This window comes from Armigeres subalbatus, chromosome 3, assembly GCF_024139115.2.
Source record: "Armigeres subalbatus isolate Guangzhou_Male chromosome 3, GZ_Asu_2, whole genome shotgun sequence".
Lineage (NCBI taxonomy): Eukaryota > Metazoa > Arthropoda > Insecta > Diptera > Culicidae > Armigeres > Armigeres subalbatus.
The window spans coordinates 152,336,655-152,353,625 of NC_085141.1; the positions used below are offsets into that span (position 1 = coordinate 152,336,655).

The following is a 16,971-nucleotide window of genomic DNA, read 5'->3' on the forward strand; positions in this document are numbered from 1 at the left end:
TAAGGGGCTGAAATGTACTTTTCGGCTCTGTAGCGAGGGCGTGAAAATGATGCCGGCCAACAGGGACCATCATCAATCCGTCGTGGAGTTCCTCGAGGTCCACAAGTATGAGTACTACACTCATGACCACCCCGGCACGAAGCCGCTCAAGGCTTTGCTGCGAGGACTTCACGACGTGAAGGAGGAAGAGCTCCAAGCAGAGCTTGAAAGTTGCGGACTGAAGCCAGTAGCCGTCCACAAGATCGCTCGTCACGACAAGGCGAGGAGATATCGCGACCAGCTTTACCTGATCCATCTGGAGGACGGCTCCACTACCTGGAAGGACCTGAAGCTGGTTGGCGTTATAAATTACACCGTCGTTGACTGGGAGCGATATCGGCCAGTGCACCGCGATGTCACGCAATGCACCAACTGCTTCAATTTCGGGCACGGCACCAGGAACTGCCGCATGAAGCCGCGCTGCAACAAGTGTGGCGAACCCCATCCGACGGACGAGTGCGACAAAATGGAGGTGGCCGATCCCAAGTGCGTCAACTGTGGCGACAAACATCGCGCCACCACAAAGGGCTGCCCAAAGCGAGCCGAGTTCCTGGAAATCCGGAAGAAGGCTTCCACCAGGACTATTCCGAAGAAGAACCGTGTTCCTGTAATCAACGAGGTGAACTTTCCAGCCATCCCGGCTCCCCGTCGTGTGATTCCGTTACTTCCACCGCTACAGCCGCACAAGCGACTGGCAGCGGCAGCGGCATCGGTCCAAGCTCCAACATCGTCGGCACCATCCACCAGCGAATGGCCCCCGCTCCCTCCTCCTGGGTTCCGTCGGCAGTCAGAGAACGAAGCCGTCCCATCGGAAGAATCTGCTCCGCTGTATACTCCGGAACAACTGATGCCGATCTTCGCGCAGCTCGCCACTCGACTGCGCGGCTGCAAAACCCGCTTCGACTAGGTCTTCACTCTTGACATGTTCATCATCGAAAATAGCTGCTAGGGTTCGCCTGGTCAACTGGAACGCTTGCTCGCTCAAGAGCAAAATAATTGAGCTGAAGGATTTCCTTGAGAAGAAGGAAATAGACGTGGCGTTCATCACCGAAACGCACCTAAAACCGGAGGTGAACATCAACATCCCGGACTTCCGCATCGTGCGACTCGACCGGCCGACCAGGGGAGGTGGTGTGGCCATCGCTCTTCACTACAACATCAACTGTCGTCTGCTTCCAAGCTTCCAGCTCTGTGTCATCGAGGCCATCGGTGTCGAAATCACCACTTCGGTCGACACAACCGCGCTCATCGCGGCGTACTGTCCAACGCAAGCCAAAGCCGGCGATGGATCATCGGCTGCCCTTCGGAGGGACATCGTCAAGCTGACGCGGAGGCAAGGCCAGTATATCATTGCCGGCGACTTGAATGCCAAACATCAAGCTTGGGGCAACAGTCGCGGCAATCGAAACGGCACCATCTGGAGCAACGACATGGAGGAAGGCCACTACACGATCCTGAGCCCGGACTGAGCCGAGTGGGTCCGGTGCCCACGCAACGCTCGACCTCTACATAACAAACCTGAGTGACCACGTCTCGCAGCCGGTTGTATACCAGGAGCTCAGTTCGGATCACTATCCGGTGGTGGCGGAACTGGGCTCCTCGGTCAATCGGCACCAGCAGTTACGGCGGAACTACCACCGAGTGAACTGGCAGCGGTTCCAGCAGTGCGTCGATAACACCGTCGACTACGAGGTGCGTCCGGAGACGCCGGAAAGTATCGACCGCCAGCTGTGCGCTATCGAGGAGGCGATCACGGCGGCCCGAGAGCAACACGTACCGACGGACCGGCAGGTAAGCAACTCCTTAAACATCGATACACTCACCAAAGATTTGATTCGATTGCGGAATGTCACTCGCAGGCAGTTTCAGCGTACTGGACAGCCTGAGCTTAAGGCACGCTGCAATCGAATCACAAAAATGATCAAGGCCAGAATGGTGGACCTCAAAAATAACGACTTCTCGAATAAGATCCGCACTCTCCCAGATTATGCTAAGCCGTTCTGGAAAATGACCAAAATTCTAAAATCCAAGCCTCGGCCCATTCCACCTTTGATCCCACTAGACAATAATGGCTCTAAGGATCGCTTGATAACTCCTGGAGAGAAGGTCGCTGAAATAGGTCGTCACTTCGTCAGCTCACACAATCTTGGGCAGAACATCGTCAGTCCACACGAAGCAGCCGTCAACGAGCATGCTAACAACATCCATTTGATTCCCAACGACTTCTCGGAGGAGTTGGAGATCTCAGCTGACGAATTGACGGCCTATATCAAATCGTCGAAGAATATGAAGGCCCCAGGCTTCGACAGCATCCTGAATCTCGAGCTCAAACACATGAGTGCTTTGTTCTTTGAGCATCTCTCGCTGATCTTTAATCAGTGTCTCCGGCTCAGCTACTTCCCATCGTCCTGGAAGTCAGCGAAAGTCATCCCCATCCGGAAGCCTGGGAAGGATCCTTCCTCCCCCAAAAGTTATCGACCCATCAGCCTTCTCTCAGGGTTATCCAAGCTATTCGAAAAAGCTATTCATCATCGGTTACTTGAGTCTGCCGAAAATCTCAACATCTTGCTCGAGGAACAGTTTGGTTTCCGACGCGGTCGGTCAACTGTACACCAACTGACTCGAGTTACCAACGTCCTCAGACGGAACAAGTTTGTCTCAAAAACATCCGCCATGGCCTTACTCGATGTCGAGAAGGCATTTGACAATGTATGGCATGATGTCCTGGTGTACAAACTACAACGCTACAATCTTCCCAGCTACCTGGTGAAAATCATCAACAATTACCTGTCGTCAAGGACATTCCGGGTCTCAATCAGCGGAGCGAGTTCCAATGCGCACAACATCGTCGCAGGCGTCCCCCAGGGTAGTATCCTCGGGCCCCTGCTTTTCAATCTGTTCACCTCCTACATGCCAGAACCTCCAGAAGGCGGCATTCTGTCTCTGTTCGCAGATGACACATCCATCGTCTACAACGGTAGAGTGATCAGAGCGCTAGTGGCAAAACTCCAACGAGGCCTGGATGCCCTGACAGAGTACTCCACCAGCTGGAAGATCTGTATCAACGCGGCGAAGACCCAGGTCATCATTTTCCCCCACTCCAAATCCCCTAAACTTGTTCCGCCTGGGGACTGTAAAATCATCCTCAATGGCACGACTGTGGAATGGGCCAATGAGGCCGGCTACCTTGGCTTGACCCTCGACAGCAAGCTTATTTTCAGGCAACAGGTTGACAAAACGGTGACAAAGTGTAACGTCTTGTTGAAACTACTGTACCCTTTGATCAACCGCCGGTCGTCATTGTCCCTGAAAAATAAGCTTGCTGTTTACAAGCAAATCATCCTCCCTGTGATCGAATATGGCATGCCGGTCTGGGAGAGCTGCGCTAAAACCCACCACCTCAAACTTCAACGTGTTCAAAACAAATTCCTGAGGATGATCCTCAACACCCCTCCCAGGACAAGAACATCCGAGGTTCACCGTCTGGCCGGAATAAAAACCTTACATGAACGCTTTGGTGAGTGTAAAGAAAAGTTTAGGGTCCGTTGCTTGCACTCGGACCAAGAAGCGCTTAGGGCGCTAATTCCACGGAATGCACGGGATAGGTTACATATGAAATTTTTACTGGCTTTGACGAGAATTGAAATTTTCAATAGCTTATCGTTAATAATCTTAAGTTTCAATGAAAAAGGCGAAATGGTGGAGAGTGCCCGAGCCGATTGATATATAAATCTTAAAAATCCATCGAAAGATAAAGGCGCTAGTTACGTTCAAAATCTTCTCTTCCAGCGTAACGCTCTCGATTTCCAAAAATCTAAATGACACCCGGTATAGTAAAGAAAGACGTAAGTCCTACGTCAAAAAGCAGAAAAGTTTCAATAGACATTGTTTGCAATGAGCGGTAATACAAGTGGTGGTTAATTAATTCAATGAAAGTGCCCTCTATTCGTACAAAGCTCATAATATGTATGCATATAAACCTTAATGACATTCACTTTTGGTTTTGTTTATCCTACTACATATTAATAAAAAGGTTTTAGCTCTAATAAGTAATAAAAAAACCCAGATTAATCCACCTAGCAGTGATGATGCCTTTCTCGTGCATTATAAAATATATTGAAAAAATCACATTAGAAAGGTCAAAAAAGCTCTTTGGGGGAATAGATCACATTTTTTCGATCATTTTTAATATTTTTTCCTTGCCACCATTCAAAAAAAATTGTTCTTTGAATTTTCAAGAGGGACATTTGGGGGAAAACAATGTTTTTTCAATAATTCCGAAAAGCAATGATCGGGCCCATTTCCAATAGCAAACAATTCCCCGTCGAATGCAACTTGTTGCGAGTAAATCGGATAATTCAAGACAAAATCTTCAAAACGACTTATCTGCTTTTGTAAACAAAGATTCAAACGACGATTTGACGAATCTGATAGTTCTCCCACGCAAACTAACACCATCAACAGGTATCGGAAACCTTCACCTTCCTATTGGTGGTGTTGGTTTGCGTGGGAGAGCTATCAGATTCGTCAATTCGTCGTTTGAATCTTTGTTTACAAAAGCAGATAAGTCGTTTTGAAAATTTTGTCTTGAATTCTAAGTTCTAAAAAGTGTGCCAACAAAATTTGTACACATACACAAAAAAAAAACAGACGTCACCTCAGTTTGTCGAGCTGAGTCGATCGGTATATGACACTATGGGTCTCCGGGCCTTCTATCAAGTTTTTTTTAGCAATCATATAGCCTTTCGGTACAACTTTGTTGTACGAGAAAGGAAAAAATGCATATGTTACAAATATGCGATCGTGCGGTAGTACAATGATTAGCGATAGTAAATACAATGATTAGCGCAACGGCGCGTTTTGAAAAATACATATGGATTAAAATTCGATATGTTTCCAACTTTCCTGATTCCCACGTAGTGTTTTTTCACCAATGTAATATTAAAGTTCAATAATACTACATAGTTGTATGTCATACATTGATTTTGCATCCCTTTGTGTAATAATTGTACAAGTACATTTGTGAAAATGAAACCAACAATTCACATAAATATAAATGAAAAAAAAAGCCGCATAATATGGAAATAAGGAGGTGTATGAAAACGAACGTTATGTTCAAATCACCCATATGCCCAAACTACACCATCATTCCACCCAAACCAACCAAACCACCCAAACCAAAAAGCAGTTAGCCTTAATGACACGCCTCTTCTCTCCTTCCAAAGCATGAAACAAAATGGCAGCAAACGTAACGAGCGCACGAGAAAGCATGTACGTAGGTATGCGATTTTTATTTCCAACGACGAAACTTTTACAGCTGTGTTGAGGCGAGCGGCTGAAGTCATCGGCTTCGGGTCTCTAGCGCGTGTGTGTTCGTCCATTACACTGTTAGATGACTTTACCCATTAATGGGTACTATGTTATTGTTGATATTATTCCCACCGTGAAAAATTCACCCATTTTCTTTAAAAAGCGCCACTACTCATTAAAATGGGTAGTGGCACTTTTTCAAGAAAATGGGTGAAATTTTCACGGTTGGAATAATATCAACAATAACATAGTACCCATTAATGGGTAAAGTCATCTAACCGTGTAGTTTTCGTGTTCCACATTTGAAGCTTTGGAAAACTTTGCTTGAGAGGTTAGCATCATCAATAAAGCACGAAAGAAGCAACACAAACATTCATGCTGTCAGTTATATACACGGTGCGAAATTTATTCACATAACAATTTTTTTTCGCTGGAATCCAGCAAAATTTTGCTGGATTTCGCCGAGCTGTAAAACCAGCAATCAATCCAGCAAAATTTATTTTGCTGTTCTTCCAGCAAACATGAAAATCATAAAAATGACAGGTACATTACTGTATTTTCAGCAATGTCGGTAACAGTTTGCTGGACGGTCAGTAATACCAGAAACAAAATAATTTGCTGTATTTCCAGCAATTTATTCTCATTAATTGTATGCAATTTATTCCCATTAATACATTATTACAACACCATATGAATTTAAAATTGTAATTAATTAATAAAAATGAAAATAGAAAACTTTCCATGACATATATCAGTCATTGTGATCAAGGAATAAAATGTATTAAATTTGTATTTTTACTTGATTTGCTGCTGATTCATGACATAGGAAAACCGATAATTTTGGTTCACTCATATACATCACTTTTATTTAAAATACTTCCATGCAAATACAAATAAAAAGCACGAAGTCAAACGGTAGTGGATGGCTTAATTATGTTGAAAAAAAGCCGTATAGTCCAGCGTCCGAATCTATTTCAAATGATTAAATTAGAGAAAAGCAGTGGGGATAGAGCGAATATGGCGGCCTCGTCTTTATGCGTATTTTTATTTCTGCAGATGATGATACATGACTTCAGTTTGACAGGTTATCACGATTGCTGAATTTCCAGCAATAACATGACGTTTGCTGTTTTTGCTGGATTTCAGCAAACAAATTTAATGCTGATCAAGAACCAGCAAACCGTTTTGCTGGAACAAGAAATGAAATTTTGGTGTGCACCGCATGCAGAAATGCTACACCCTTAATTTTTTTTACTCAATATTGTGCGGTTACTTGCTAAGTTTTGACGTAGGACTACGTCTGTGTTTTCTATATTGGGGTACACTTTACGATTGCGGAAATCGGGGACCGTCACGAAAATATGATAGACTTTAAACTTTAATATCTAAGCCGTTTCTCGATGGATTTTCAACTTTTTTGTACCATTCGATCAAGGATGAGTCAACGCTTCTTTGTATTCGTATGAAAATACTGATTTTTAACTATTTATTATCGAAAATTGATAAAAAGTTTAGAAATAGGTCAACCAACCAATCACGTACATGCATCACTAGCACAGACATCAAAAATCAATCACTTGCAGGTTTAGATCTAATCCACAGTTTGAACAAGATTTTACGCAGAGCAGACGCATCGAAGCGATCGCAGCGGAACGGATACAGCATCACGGAGGCGCTAATAACATTTTCAAAGAAAATCCATTGCATTGGTGGTGGTGCTCGATGTGTTGATGCAGATCATTCAACCTCAACGAACCAGAATTTCATATAAAGAAAAGGTTGACCATAAAAATAGCACTGTGGCGATCCCGCACCGCCAGTGCCGATGCTGAAAATTTATTACAAAATGTGGTGTCAGTTAGTTGGAAAGAAACATTGGGAAAAGAATATTGGTTCTGCTCAGGACCAACATTTTACGAAAAGAAAGAGTTATTTGCGAAAATGGACTGTTTCGGAAGCATCGGGTTTGGCGTGGTAGTTTGGTTGCTGTTAGTGATTCCATCCATTAAAATTCACTACATCATTTCCCTCCGACGCGCTATCAAATTCGCTATTTACGATTGAGTTTTGTACTTTGAAGAAAGTTTATTTCGGATAGTCGGATCAACCTTCTTTTGTATAAAATCAATAAAGACGCCACCTCAGTGGAAACTTTCTACAGCAACCACCCATCGGTGAACGTCGCTCGGACATACAGATGTCGAAAGATAATGTTTTGTAATATGAAGAAACTTTGTCTTGAGTCAAATTTCTGTTGTCATTCCTCGCAACAATACGCATCTTAGGTAAACAACATCTCATAACCAAATTCAGAATCTTGCGAGAAAGTTTCATTGGATTCTTGGAATTTGTCATTCTCCGAACGGTCCGTTGTCTGTAGAATCCCGATCGAAATGGCTCGCGCGCGCCGAAAGCAGCTTTCTTATATTTGATGAAGTAATTCCATTAGCCCCGCCCCTTCATTAATCGTTAAGAGTGCACATTATATATACACCTATATCAACTCACAAAGGGGCGGGGCTTACGGGCTTAATTTATTAAATACAAGAAAGCTGCTGTTCGGCGCGCGCGAGCCATTTTGATCGGGATTCTACAGAGAGCGGTTCGACATTCGATGCAGTGTAGCGGACACAGTAGCACGGAGAGGGTGGCAGTGTGGCAATGCTGTAAATTTATTTTAACCTTTGGAGGCTTAGCGAAAAATCATCAAGTGGCGGTCGGACAGTTGCAACGCAAGGTGTCGACTAGCGATTGAATGCAGTTAGTTATTGGAATGGGAATTGGGAAAAGAAAATTGGTTCTTCTCAGGACCAACATTTTATGGAAAGAGTTAATTGCGAAAATGGACTGTTTCGGTGGCATCGAATTTGGTGTGGTAGCTTGGGGACTGTTAGTGATTCCATCCATTCAAATTTACTGCATCATCTCCCTCCGACGCGCTATCAAATTCGCTATTTACGATTGAGTTTTGCACTTTGAAGAAAGTTTATTTCGGATCAACCTTCTTTTGTATAAAACTTTGGCTTTTGTATTGAATCAATGAAGACGCCACCTCAGTGGAAACTTTCTACAGCAACCACCCATCGGTGAACGTCGCTCAGACAGACAGATGCCAAGAGATAATGTTTTGTAATATGAAGAAATTTCGTCTTGAGTCAAATTTCTGCTGTTATTCCTCTCAACAATACGCATCTAAGATAAGCTACATCTCATAACCAAATTCAGAATCGAGAAAATTTCATAGGATTCTTAGAATTTGTCATTCTTTGAACGGTTCCCTTTGTCTGCGGAATCTCGATCGAAATGGCTCGCGCGCGCTGAAAAGCAGCTTTCTTATATCTAATGAAGTAATTCCATTAGCCCCGTCTCTTCATTAATCGTTATGAGTGCACATTATATTTACACCCATATCAGATCACAAAGGGGCGGGGCTAACGAGCTTAATTTATTAAATACAAGAAAGCTGCTTTCCGGCGCGCGCGAGCCATTTTGATCGGGATTCCACAGAGAGCGGTTCGACATTCGATGCAGCGGAGCGGGCACAGCAGCACGAAGGAGTGGGTGGCAATGTTGAAAATTTATTTTTAACTTTTGGAGGCTTAGCGAAAAATCATCAAGTGGCGGTCGGACAGTTGCAACGCAAGGTGTCGACAAGCGATTGATGCATCTAGTTACTGGACAGAATGCGCGAAAAGAAAATTGGTTCTTCTCAGGACCAATATTTTATGGAAAGAGTTAATTGCGAAAATCGGGTTTGGCGTGGTAGCTTGGTTGCTGTTAGTGATTCCATCCATTCAAATTTACTGCATCATCTCCCTCCGCGCTATCAAATTCGCTATTTACGATTGAGTTTTGTACTTTGAAGAAAGTTTATTTCGGATAGTCGGATCAACCTTCTTTTGTATAAAATGGTTGCTTTTGTATTAAATCAATGAAGACGCCACCTCAGTGGAAACTTTACACAGCAACCACCTATCGGTGAACGTCGCTCGGACAGACAGATGCTAAGAGATAATGTTTGGTAATATGATGAAATTTTGTCTTGAGTCAAATTTCTGTTGTTACTCTTCGCAACAATACGCATCTTAGATAACCAACAGCTCATAACCAAATTCAGAATCTTGCGAGAAAATTTCATAAGATTCTTAGAATTTGTCATTCTCCGAAAGGTCCGTCGTCTGCTGCGGAATCCCGATCAAAATGGCTCGCACGCATCTTAAAGCAGCTTTCTTATATCTAATGAAGTAATTCCATTAGCCCCGCCCCTTCATTAATCGTTATGAGTGCACATTTTATTTACACCCATATCAGATAGCAGAAATAAGCAGAATCAGAAGTGGCGTGAAACCAAACGCAAATATATTTATATCCAGCGTTTGGTTTTCGCCCGCGATGTAAGCGTTCGTGGCAAAGTAAGGATTGTGATGCCCCGACTGAAAGCCAGTCGAGTGGCTTCAGCGGCCAATGAGTCATGTTAATTCCAGGGTTAGAGACTCAAAGTCCATCCAACTGTGAACAACTATTCGACTTCTTGATTCAGTTGGCCTCCGAGCAGTTTGCTCAATGTTAATAAAACGACACAAATTATTATGGCAAATACCATCAATTTCGAATAGCTACGTAGTCCTACGTCACCTTTGCGTACAACCCGATTGGGCTGCACCTTTGAGTTTTTTTAAACTTTATTAAGTGTTATTTTAATCTCCAGATTATGTTTTCTAAGAAATAATACGTGCCGAGTGATCTGGCATCCTCAGTAGAATTTGTTTCGAGCTCGTATCCTTCTGGTGGCTCATAAAATCCGTTTTTGTTCCAATCTCTGACGTTTTAGATATTGTCGAACAAGCATCGACAAATTTTAAAACGCTTTGAGCAGTGTTCACATGAAAACAAAATGTTTTTAGTCATTTTATGGATCGAGAGACCCGAATTTCAATTGCGACTGCACACAATTCTTTCCGAACCTGCAATTCCTTCGACGCCATTATTCACTACGTACTTGTACCACTCATAAGAAATATATTTTCAGAAAGTACAGACATAGATTCATCAATCTACGAAATATTTCACTCGTTGATGAGCTATTTCAAAAGTTATACGTGTTTAAAGGTGTCCAGATTTTGTCGCGTACAAGCCTTACACACTTAACTCATTTTACCGTATTCGGTAAATCTTACCGAAATCTCAACAGCAGAACAGTTCGGTAATTTATTTTACAGATTTTTTGTAATTTTTTCCATTGCTCAACTGTCAAAATCACCGAAAATCAGTTAAATTATTTACCGAACAGTTCTGCTGTTGAGATTTCGGTAAAATTTTACCGAATTCGGCGATTTTTTTTAAGTGTGTACACTAAAAAAATCGATTTAAGAAATTAAAAGTCGATTTGCAAAAAAACGCCCTTTTCGATTTGGACGAAATTTTGTCTCAAGATAGGTGATTATGTTCCCTACACTCAGAATAAAATGCATATTGTATATATGTGCCCCGCACTTATATTTTGACCAGTGTACTTTGCATTTCCAAAATATGTGCGGCGCTAATAGAAATATTCCCATTTAAAGATCATAAGTTTTATGTGCGAATGTATTGATTTCTTCATTAGGGCCGCATTTATAATTCATGATGAAACTAACTCGCTCCTATCCATTAGGCTTGCACATATTTTCCATAATAAACCATACTAACTATAATTTGACAGTAATAAGGATGAAATAATTGTTTATTCAATGAAAAACTATTTATTATCAAATTTTTGATTACATTTTAACGTATATAATGAGGGGAACATTCCCATAACGATGAAATTACGTCATTGAAGGTTTTGAAACGGTTCCTTTTTTCCTAGGGGAATGAAACCAAGTTTTTCCAAGCCGGAAAATCGCGAACATATCACACAAAAAACACTGCATATTAGATGCGGGACGCGTTTTCCACACCGTTTTTCCAAGATTATCTCATCATTGGTTATAGTGAGATGATCGATATAATTGGTCCAGCAAGAACGTAAGCATATTCGTGGGATCCATCCGAATTCTAAAAACAAAGAATTATTGATTCAATATTTTGTAGGATAGATATATTTTACTTCCAACTTACCTCACAACTATTTAAAGTTGATTTTGAAATGTAATCCGTGAGATAAATCGCGTAAATAACTGTTGAGCTGCTTGTTCCGAGGCTTGTTCTTTGCGCTGTTTCTTAAGCTTTGTTGTTGACGAAGGCACTCGGGATTCGTTGACTACCTTCGTAATAAATTTTAAGTGCGGTGAACTATAGTTCAATTTCAATATCCTATGCACTTAAAATTATTTCAAATTAGTAATGCAGTTCAATAAAATCGCACATATTTTTCATAAGGTGCACTTAACACTACAGCCTGGTACCAAAAATAAATTCTATGCGAGTTTCGCACATAGAAATTATCATTCGATTTATTTGAGTGTACCAACCGTCCATACATCGCAAGCTGGGCACTTTGAAGGGAAAAAAATTTTTCTAACAAAAACTTTTTCTTGACGGAATTGATTTTTTCAGTGTCTTTAAGGGGTGGATTTAACAATGTATACATAATATACTCATATTAAGTATTCCTGTACAGTCAGGCAGAGTACAATGTTTTGGTCGTAACTGGTCGCAACTAAAGAAGCTAATAATGGAATATAATATTTTTTTTGAAGATATAAACCCCTTCTTAATATTACTCTTAATTTAAAAACAAACTATATTTAGTGACTAAATTAGACAATGTATCATAAAAATAGATTTGCTTGGGGTTCTATAACGATGGCTTTCATTGGTTTAATTTCAGATGAAAATACACTGAAAATAATTCTGACAAGAAAAAGTTTTTGTTAGAAAAACTTTTTTTCCTTAAGAGTGCCCAGCTTGCGATGTATGGACGGTTGGTAGGGAACATAATCACCTATCTTGAGACAAAATTTCATTTTAATAAAAAAGGGCGTTTTTTCGCAAATCGACTTTAAAATTTTTAAACTGATTTTTTTCAGTGTAGGGCTCAATTTGGATTGTTTCCGATATTTTCACTAGAAAGTTTGACTGATTTTGCGATGGTCACCCATACAACACTTTTTTGTGGGATGCGTCGTTTTTCTATTATATCCATTTGAAAATATTAGCAAAAAAATTTCAGCTCTTTTCAAAGGATAGTCTAGATTAAATTTGGAAAGGGAAGATCCATTAATTACGTAACGCAAAAATTGGGCATTTTCAACCCCCCCTCCCCCCTATGTCACACTTTTTGTATGAAACGACTACAAATTTTGTATGGATCGTCACACTTTGGCCAACCCCCCCTCCCCCCTCAAAGCGTTACGTAATTTGTGGACGCTCCCAAAAACATTTTTGTTTTCATTTCGGATCATCTGGTGATTTTTCATTTCTCATTTTTTATTTCTTACTTCTTACTTTTCACTCCTCACTTCGCACTTCTCACGTCTCACTTTTCACTTCTCACTGCTCACATCGGCCCATAGGGGAAAGAAATGGCAGAAATGTCGCTTAACTTTTAAAAAGAACATATGTCACCTTTTATTCATGAATTAATTTGTGTACTGCAATCAAAAGCTATCATATTGGTCTGTTGATCGCAATATTAAAATTCATTCATGAAAATATGTTTCTTAGGTCATTTTGAAAAAATAAACGAGAATTTTCAGTGTATATATGAAATCTTAAAATAGGTACTTTTTAACTCATTAATGGGTTTCTATGTTTCTTTGTGAAGTTTTTTCTTCCGTGTAAGCTGTGTATTCTATGCTGTCAGTGTGCCGGTTTCGAATAAATTGTGTCTTGGGAGAACATAACCTAGAAAATCGATAGCTTATTTGTTACGAAATAATGATGTCTCATAACTCTTTGAATATTTACTATTTTTTGTGAAGTGCCATCATTATGAAACTCAATAGTGAACAAGAAGAAAACATTCCCCATCGAATGCAACTTGTTGTAGCAAAATCGATTCAGGTTTAGTACTAGAAAAATTGGCTAATGTTTCAATGTGCACACACATACGCACACACACACACACGGACAGACAGACATTTGCTCAGTTTGTCGAGCTGAATCGAATGGTATATAATACTATGGGTCTACAAGCGCTCTATAAAAAGTACGTTTTGGGAGTGAAATGAAAGCCTTTCTGGTACAACTTTGTTGTACGAGAAAGGCAAAAATATTATGGGACTGTAATTAAAATAATAAAATTCATAAACTTCATACCGATTTAATTTAATTTCAGAGGAAAAGTTGAAAAAGGTAGGGTGTGGGAAGTTCTTTTTTGGGTAAATCATTATTGAAAATACCCCAGTATATTTTCCACAGTGAAACCTTTTAAATTTGACAGTTGTATACAAATTTGTTTTGAAATGTTTAAACTTTTAATTTCAGAATGGTATGCAGCTTATAAGATATGGTTATCGCAAAAGTATGCGTACTTTTATTTTGAGCATAAGCAACTCTCTACGAAAAAAACCAATGCAACTTTTTATTTTAACCAATGGTTTTTTTAATTCTACTTATGGTTTTTCTTTCTGTGCACCCGCATAGTAAAAAATCATCATGGTTATGGTTTGAACAGTAGGCTCAACTTTACACATATTGTTAAATTTTATCTAAACACCATTTTATACTCGCACTTCATGCGTTTTCGTTTGTCTACCATATCCGAGCAGCAGAAATGAATCGCCTACTTTGAGCGTGCTTACAGCGGCACACTAGGAGTTAACTTTCTGAAATCAGTATGGCGAAAGGCATCTAAGGTTCGATTTCTCAAACTTAAGCACTTCTATCAAAAAAATATTTGGTAGGCATGGTAGCGGACACCTTCCTACATAATCGGTACCAAATAGTTTTTCATGAAAAGTTTCTTATTTTGAGAAATCCCGCATTAGATGACTTTCGCCATACAAATTTCTGGCGGTTAACTCTTGCTGGCTATTTTGCGCATATACTGCAGCGCCTGGATGTGACAGCGGCGGGTAGAAAATCAGCCACTGCCAATAATTCATTGGCTCAATAGACCAACACGGTTGTTTGCGAAAACCCATTGATGGGTGAAAAAACACCCATTTTCAAATAGCATTACGATCTGTCACAAAATGGGGTAATTTCTCAATCATGCTATGGGTAAATAAATACCCATTTTGAAAATATATTTGTCGTTATAAAATGTATATTTTTTCACCCATTAATGGGTGAAAAAATACTTGTCACTTTCGAATTCATGTGTCTTCAGTTTCTTCCGAAAAAAAAAAAATTAAGGAAACGCTTGTAATCGTAGGTATCCGACTTTCTTATACAATACTAGCAGACCCGACGAACTTCGTATCGCCTAAAATTGATTAATGCTCTGATTAGTTCTCGAGCTATGCAGAAATTTCTGTTTCATTTGTGTGGGAGCCTCCCTTTTCAAAGGAGGGAGGGGTCTCGAACCGTCTTAAGAACCTTCCCCGGTCCCAAAAACCTCTGCATACAAATTTTCACGCTGATCGGCCCAGTAGTTTCGGAGTCTATAAGGTTCAGACAGACAGAAATTCATTTTTATGTATATAGATTTACAAATATTATTAAAATTCCTTATTATACAGATCATCAGCTAGCGGAATTGAAGGAAAATGTATCTCCATTCTACATTCCAGTCTGGACAACCCGCAATGATCGTAATTCAGGAACGTAAAGGAAAAATACAGAAAAAGTAAGTCCTTGTATGAAATGTTCTATTTATATCTTAGTACTATAGAATCAATCCTACCGTACAGGCTAATGATTCTGAACCTAGTCTACCCCCGAGAAAATAAACCCTGTTTGGAATGGAACGGACCATCATCCGGAAACAGCATTTAGGACGTATGGCAGGATGATCAGCTCCTGTTGTGGAGCATCCGAAAAAATATCACTAAGGGCCAATTTCTTCACCTCCGCTTAACTCCTAAGCGGTGCTTACCCATACGCTTAAACCTGGTTTAAGCACTAACAGGAGGTGACGAAATCGGCCCTAAGAAGGATTTGATATACATGTACTTGTCGATACATTTGATAAATAAAATTTAAATTTAACTGATTTTTAATTTACTTGAAAAATATATTATAAATCCGGAAAAATTCGCTTGCGGCGAGACAAATTCGTTTTCAAAAATGGGTATTTATTTACCCATTTTCCGGCAAATTTTTTTTCTTCCAATGGGTAAAATAATACCCATCTATTGACAGAAACCTCTTTTACCCATTAATGAGTAAACAGATTTTACCCATTAAATGGGGAGAGGCACTTCTAGCGAAAATGGGTGTTTTTTCACCCATTAATGGGTTTTTGCAAACAACCGTGAATGCAAACGCTTACTTAACCTCACTTATTTTGACAGTTCACAGAGCATGTTTACAAGGTGTTCGACGAAGGTGAAAACTAAATGATTAATCCAATATAGGGGAACGGTTTGGCACTTCATTCCATTGCTCCTATATCCATACCATCAAAAACAAAGTATTGAAAAGAAATTTGGTTTGTTTCCTATTTTTGTGATTTTTTCACCAATGAACACGCGTGATAGCAAAAAGAAGCGACGAGGTTGGTGCTGTATTTCTTTGTTTTGCGATGAGATGAATATATTGTCTATCCGGAAAAAAGTTAGACCGATTTTTATACCGAAGTTGGATATTTCTCCAGATACAGGCAACTTTCCCAACTTCGGAAATAGTGCGCTAGATTCGTCTAAAGATGCGCTAAACAACGCATCAATTAGTTTGACAGATAAAACTTCGGAAGAAAGTTCGGTTCGGAAGTCCCGACCTCCGAATTCTAAGTTGGTGCTACGCCGACAATATGTTAAGTTAGATGGAAAATGGAACAATTCCCCTATTTTTCCACCAAGGATTTTGAAATGGTCCGGGGTATATGAAAATCGTGAAAACCCGATTTTCGTTGATGCCTGTTTTTACGTGGTATTTATGTATTTACGCCATTCTTATGCAGATTTTGGACTAAAGGCTCAGCTACAATGAAAAGAGAAAATACATGGGTTAACTGTTGAAACGCGGCGATCCACCATTACAGCTGAAGTTTTACGCGTGAATGTTTTCCATGTAAAATGACTACAATTGAAGTTCAATAATACGAGTTGTTTGTCATACATCGATTTTGCGTGCCTTTGTCTAATAAATGTACACGAACATTTTGAAAATTAAGCCAATAATTCTCAAGGCCGACTTAAATATGACGTCAAATACATTAAGGGGCCGTTCAAAAATTACGTCCAAGGTTTAAGGGAGGAGGGGGTCAGAGTATTGTGATAGTTTGTGACAGGGGTAGGGAGGGGGTTCGTCTCATGTGACGTCCATCCACAAGAAAAAATACTGAAAGCATTTTAGGAACAACCTGCATTTTAAAAACATATTCAAACTGTTAGTAAGAGCACCTCCACGGGAGTCCCCATCTGCGTCCTTATCGCTATTTCCGGGCCCCTAATAGGGACCCACTTTTACACCGAAGGTATCTAAACGGAAATGTAAAATAAGAACGTAACTCAAAATTAGCCGTGAGTTTCCAAATTTAGCGCCCCATGCTGGGTTGCTAAATCTCCATACAGGGTTGCTATTTTGTGAAAC

At 40.4% G+C, this 16,971-nt stretch overlaps 1 protein-coding gene and 1 long non-coding RNA gene across 4 annotated transcripts in view; one reads left to right on the forward strand and one right to left on the reverse strand.

Moving 5' to 3' along the window:
• LOC134221018 (zinc finger protein 92-like) overlaps positions 1–16,971 on the reverse strand; it is an 80,968-nt gene that overhangs the window by 46,939 nt on the left and 17,058 nt on the right. The window lies entirely within an intron of this gene.
• Positions 14,615–15,519, forward strand: LOC134225987 (uncharacterized). The gene is made up of 3 exons (XR_009983366.1): positions 14,615–14,650; positions 14,958–15,064; positions 15,129–15,519. It is a non-coding gene; the product is annotated as an uncharacterized LOC134225987 (long non-coding RNA).